Here is a 6,648-nt window from a genome sequence, read left to right as displayed (position 1 = left end):
ACACATGAGTTTTTCTTAGTCATATTGTCACATTGTTGATAGTGTTATATTTTTCTGTATATATTGTTTAGAAACGGAAGTCGTCTCCCGGAATATGTCATTCATTCATATTCCATTGTTGTTAATGGTGCTTATGTGTGTTTTTATTCGGATCATTTCTGTTTTTAGAGTGTAGAATTTCTCATTCTGTCCGGAAAAAAATCGCTTGTTTTGTTTACAAATGTTGGCAAGTATGTCGATACCAAAATATGCAGTATCACTCACCCCTACGAGATTGGCCCACAGACTTGTGATGGGAGATGGTGGGGAAAAGGGGCAGTCAAACCCCGCCCTCACCGGTCGCGCTATGCTGTGATTGGACAGTCTGCAAAGGGCGACTGCGCCACTGACGAGCATCTGCAACCAACAATTCTCCCCATTGTGCACCTTCTTTGCCCTCCAAACATTCAAGCGGTGCCGTCACCATCCATTGAATTGTTACGAGCAAGTACACATTAGCTGTTTTGTGCTTTTAGCGTCGTCCCTTTTCCTTTTGTGTTTTCTTCACCTTCGCAGCAATATTTAGCGATTTGAGAAGACAATGGAAGGGGCGTTGAGGTTTTTGGATGGAGTTATGCTCGCATTTAGCCGGATGGGGGCGACAAACAACCACAACAAGCAAACGCTCGCTTCAGCTCACGTGGGTTGAAGTGACCTCAAGTTAGGGAGCATATTTGTGGTGTTGGAATATGCAACGTTGACCTCACAGCGAGGAGACCCGAGTTCAATCCCACCCTCCGCCATCTCTGTGTGGAGTTTGCATGTTCTTCCCCCGTGCATGTGTGGGTTTTCTCCGGTTTCCTCCCACATTCCAAAAACATGCTAGGTTAATTGGTGACTCCAAATTGTCCATCGGTATGAATGTGAGTGTGAATGGTTGTTTGTCTATATGTGCCCTGTGATTGGCTGGCGACCAGTCCTGAGTGTACCCTGCCTCTCGCCCGAAGACAGCTGGGATAGGCTCCGGCACCCCCGCGACCCTTGTGAGGATAAGTGGTAGAAAATGAATGAATGCAACTTTAAAGAAACATATGCAAGACATACAATTTACAACAAAATACAATGCATTTGTAGTTAAAGAGGGCTGATACCATTGTTTATAATTGCTTACAAATGCATGATACACCACATGTTCACATATAATTACATGATCTCTGTTTATCAGCAAGGGGAACATGCCTAAATTATTAAACTTGTCTCATAGGGTCACAGAAGTGTGACATTTGCTGTAAGTCATCCTTCTCAGGCATGTACTACGGTTTGAAGAGGTGTCTATTAGTGTCAACCACACCCATATAACACATACCAGAGCTGGCTCAGGTATTCTTGATGCTCCAAACAGAATGTGACTCAATTTGGATTGACCTTGATAGTACTAATGTAACCTCTGTAGTTTTTAGAACATGTGCATGATTTTGTGGCCGACAGTAGAGGTAGAATACCCTACTCTTAAACGTAACGCATACAGTACCTAACAGATAATTTTGTGACTATAGGGATGGTCCAATACTGGACAAAATTACTGGGTCAGATATCGAAAAAAAATATATAACCCTAAAAGTGTAAGCACCTACATAAGTGACATTGGTGGGAAATAGTGTTTTTTTTCTGTTGTTGTATTTATAAAACCTGAAATCAAGGAAAGCAATAATTGTAGCGGTTAAACCTGTGGAGCTAACCGGAGAAAAACATAATTTGCTTTTGCTTCTCATTGAGTGCAATAGTCCCACCCTCAACCATCTCTGTGTGGAGTTTGCATGTTCTCCCCATGCATGCGTTCTCCGGGTACTCCGGTTTCCTCCCACATTCCAAAAACATGCTAGGTTAATTAGTGACTCCAAATTGTGAGGATAAGCAGTAGAAAATGAACGAATGAATGAGTGCAATAGAAAATAAAGACTTAACTTTATGTGTTCCCACGTATTATTTTTGTCCTCTGTCTCCATTGTAAGGCTATGGGATGCCTTAGTTTTGCTCTGGCATCTGCCCACGTTAGCTTTGATTTTGAGAAAGGCATGCTCCACGACCTTCTGTTAGATTCTTTCTGAATATTTTGAATAATTCTCCTTAGAGAGTATATAGATACACCCCTATTCATGTGTCTTCATGCCTAGTCCAAACCTGCAATAAGCCTTATGAGAAAAAAAATGGAGGCACAAAGTAAACATTTTAGAGAGAGTTCAAATCTGGCAACCGAGTTGGCTCGGAGTATTCTTGAATTTGATCAATCTGTATACGATCTATGTACATATACAAACTAATCAAGAGGCCAAATGTGAAGAGGCAATGTTGTGAGTAAATTATATTGGTGCACCTGGAGGTGGAGCAGCGCCATTCGTTATCTTGACGCTAGAGAACCAGACAGTCTCAGGTATCGTTACTACTTTGTGTTGGCCCCTCTTTTGCATTCAACCTTTTCCTCCCCCTCTCCTCTCCTAACCACTGACGCCATATCCCAGGAGGCATATCTATGTCACTGCACAGGTAGAGCACTGTCACAGAATTAGCTGACTGGAACATGTCTGCCTCTCCTGCAGCCTACGAATTTTGTAAGATCACTCCCTTACAAAGACATGAACACCATCTGTGTTTATGGCAGGTTTATTGTCATTTATGGTTCATATTTCTGCCTCCAAACACGTAGAGTCGAGGTGACAACAAGCCCCCACAAGTGCAAATTATTATTCTACTAGTATGACTACAATTCATCAGGTTCATTAACCTACCACAACAAGGGCACTATGCTGCCACTCCTCTTTATCTCTGTATGAGCGCCACCCAAGCATACCACAACTACATTCAAGTGTACAAATGAAAAGTTTTATTGCAAGGATGTCCAGTGGTAGTTGCAGTGACACTGATGGGACACAGCATTGACAAGTTGCATGCAACTTGTCAATGCTTTTTTATTTAAAATGCAAATCATTCAGTAACTTGTTTTTTTATAAGTAGTCAGTGCATCGATGGTTTGTTATTATGCAGTTTTTAGAGTGTGAAGAGAGACAACTGGAATGTTGATACTAATAACTAATAAAATAAAAGCTGTGTCTTGAAATAGATATGTCAATCTTTTTAGTCTTTTTACAAAATGTCAAAAGAGGGTAAGCATCTTTTGATTTTTCAGCATGGAGCCCGTTTGGACAGCCCTGTTCTAAATAAACAAAACCATTACCATTTAAATTCACATGAATCAAATATATTTTCATGAATGGTTGAAAGGAAAATTAAGACGTTATCCTTCAGTTAGAAATGCCTGAACGCAATGTTACACAAGCGGCCACACCCTGAACATTGCAATTATCATCACCACTCTACAAAACCAACTTTGCGGAATGATTTAAAACTTTCCCCTAACACACATATGCACGCAGACATGCACACCCACACATGCACACAAATTCATATTTTGTCCAGGGCTTGTTGTTTGTCTGGGAACTGGCATAATGGTTTCTGTCAGAGTGTGAAAAAGAAAATAATAAACCATGTCTTCCTTAATCATGTCAAGGAAAAAAGATGAGTTGTCGCTACATGCAATGATCAGTCAAAATCATCACACCAGCAGTCTAAAAATGTCACAGCATAAAAGAAGAAGGATGAGTAATCAAAATATTTTGGGCGTTTTGGCAGGTGTGGAGTGTTTATGCTACTCCTTCCTATCCTACTTCCATCCATCCATCTTCTATGCAGCTTATCCTCACATGGTACAGTATTTGCAAAATATAGAATATTAAAAATTCCTTATTAAACCTCAAGACTTTGCAGTACAAATACAGAAAACCCACATACAGTATTCCTGTTAAATAACAGCATTGTATATTGTATAAATAACAGCTATGTTTCAACTTTTTTAACAAGCCTGAAACAACACAAAAGTGTCATTGAAGTAGGGCTGCCACTAGCTATTTTAATAATTCATTAATCAATTGATTATTTTTTTCAATTATTTAAAGAAAAAGACACGCTTTTATTTCCGCCATTTTGCAGCAATCATGAATGGACCTTTTCCTCACATAATAATATACTGGACTAATTTAGTGGCCAATATGCAAGCCTTATCCTGTCTCTTGAATGCAGGAATGACAGGTGGCAAAGGTGGGTCCATGGATACACGCCCAGATATTATCTAACCCATTCCCAGTGTGATGATTTATTATCCCCGCCAGCAAGTTACAAAAACATGCTTATGCAGACACTTTTCAAGTTCAAAATTTACATTATTAGACGGGTCACCATCTGTCAGAGCTGTAAAATAAGACAGGACAGGATAGAGAATTCAGCTTTTCAGAAGGCCAAGTTGCAGTGGAATGCTGTTTTGCAAATGTTGGTGTCTGTGTGCGTTCAGACGCAGCCAAAAGTGACTTCTTCTGTGTAACCTGCCGCAGGGCAAAATCTCATGGGAATGCAGTTTGCTTTATTAAGGAATCATTTGCTGTGCATCGGTTGAGACTCAAATGTCATGATGAATACTAGCAGTGCTGTTGGATTAGTTGTGATTTCCAAAAAATATAATGGTTAAAACGAGTCTGAACTATGCAATTGGCTTCAAATATGCTTACCGGTAAATGACAGACAGGGGAAAACATCACTTTCACACACACTTGTCTTGAGTGCATGCCAATACATAACTCCTTGTCCCATGCACTTCCAAACACACAGGCATGCCACATTCCTCAACAGAGGTTGGTTTTACTAGATCGGTGTTTCCACTATCATTATTACTGCACCCACCCCCCACATGTCTGACAGTCAAGTTCATTTTGTTTTCTCTATCGCACAAGAAGTCGTTTAATACTACATTTCTTATATATCAGGCCATCTACCTTGTGTCTTTTACTACGCAAATTAATAGTGTTATTTTATTTGTCAGAACTGCACGGCGGTAGAGTGGTTAGCGCGCAGACCTCACAGCTAGGAGACCAGGGTTCAATTCCACCCTCGGCCATCTCTGTGTGGAGTTTGCAGGTTCTCCCTGTGCATGTGTGGGTTTTCTCCGGGTACTCCGGTTTCCTCCCACATTCCAAAAACATGCTATGTTAATTGCCGACTCCAAATTGTCCATAGGTATGAATGTCAGTGTGAATGTTTGTCTATATGTGCCATATGATTGGCTGGCAACCAGTCTGGTGTACCCCGCCTCTCGCCCGAAGACAGCTGGGATAGGCTCCAGCACCCCCGCAACTCTTGTGAGGAAAAGCAGTAGAAAATGAATGAATGAATTTTATTTGTCTCATTTACACAACATGGTGGTTCACAATTCAATGCTTTAAGATGCAGAGCAATCACAGAATTCTATGACATTTCAAATATTTTTTTTCCTGGAGGACAGTCTGCATGTTCTTCATATATACATATAAAACCAAAGCAAATTATTCTCTTCACAAGTCAATGCCTCACCAGCCATAAACCTCACAGCACGTCACTGGTATGAATGAATTAAACACTGTGGTCTTGAGTCGGTTGAAAGGTGCTATAAAAATCCAAGTCATGATTATGAGTAGTCGTTGTGATGACTAACAAGGCTGAACAAGCCGAAATGAGTATTTCAATTATGATCTGCAAAAAGTGCTCATGCATCAGAGTAATATAAGAAAGATTCATGAGAAAAGCCAAGAATCGATAAAGTGCTTGCATAATTTACACATACGGTACGACTCTTGAACGTACTAGTACACATCTGCTTCAGCACTTACTATATATCCAAGTCAAAGACACTTTCATTTATGGTTGACAAACTCGTTTTCCTCAGAGCTCCACCCATTGGCTGGAGGCATGTGTGTGTTTGCGTGCTTGTGTGACAAATAGTGGATGAGCTGGGTGTGTGGAGCTAAAGTAAAGGTTTGAACATACCTGAGGTGGAGTGTTGTTTCGTTGAATAGAAATTCCACAGATATATTATCTTTTATTTATCTCTAACACTCAAATAACTAAATTGCAATGTACTGTTTTATTGCTGTTTTATTTCCTCAATTTTGTTATAAGTCACACTGGTGTTTTGTAAATTGTCATTGTGTATATATTCCCAGATGAAATTGTATGTGATTTATACCTGTAACACATCAATTTGTTGATTTGAGACAATCCCTACTTGTTTTCCTAAAGATGCTGCACACAGCATGATGAATAAATCTTTATTAAGTGGATGTAGTAAAAATGTGAAGTGGATGTTGTAAAAACCTGTCTTAAAGTAGTTCTTCTTGAACCAGATAATTATATACCAATGTCCAAGACTCTCGAGACAGCAGTTACCAAGCAGTTACAGGGCTTTCTATAAAAAAAATTGATCGACAGTTTGTATTTGTTTATAGTGGTTAAGTGGTTCCAGACCCAACCGGGATAATATTAATTAACAGAATATTTTTGTTGTTAGAGCACAGACTTTTACCATTATGGGAAATAATACCCGTATTGTCACCCTTACACTCATATCATTCTTTGTTCACACTACATTGCGCAGGGAAATAAGAGACAGCTGCCGCTCATAATATATCTCGAGCATTTTTTTTTTTACTTAAGAAAGTGTTTAGTCGGAGTGAGGACAAAGTAAGAAGTCAAGAAAGTACCACTTCCACACAGAATGTGAGGAAAGCCTTCTCTACCATGACAGAGAGG

Source organism: Doryrhamphus excisus, chromosome 5 (genome assembly GCF_030265055.1).
Source record: "Doryrhamphus excisus isolate RoL2022-K1 chromosome 5, RoL_Dexc_1.0, whole genome shotgun sequence".
Lineage (NCBI taxonomy): Eukaryota > Metazoa > Chordata > Actinopteri > Syngnathiformes > Syngnathidae > Doryrhamphus > Doryrhamphus excisus.
This window is presented reverse-complemented; position numbering follows the sequence as displayed.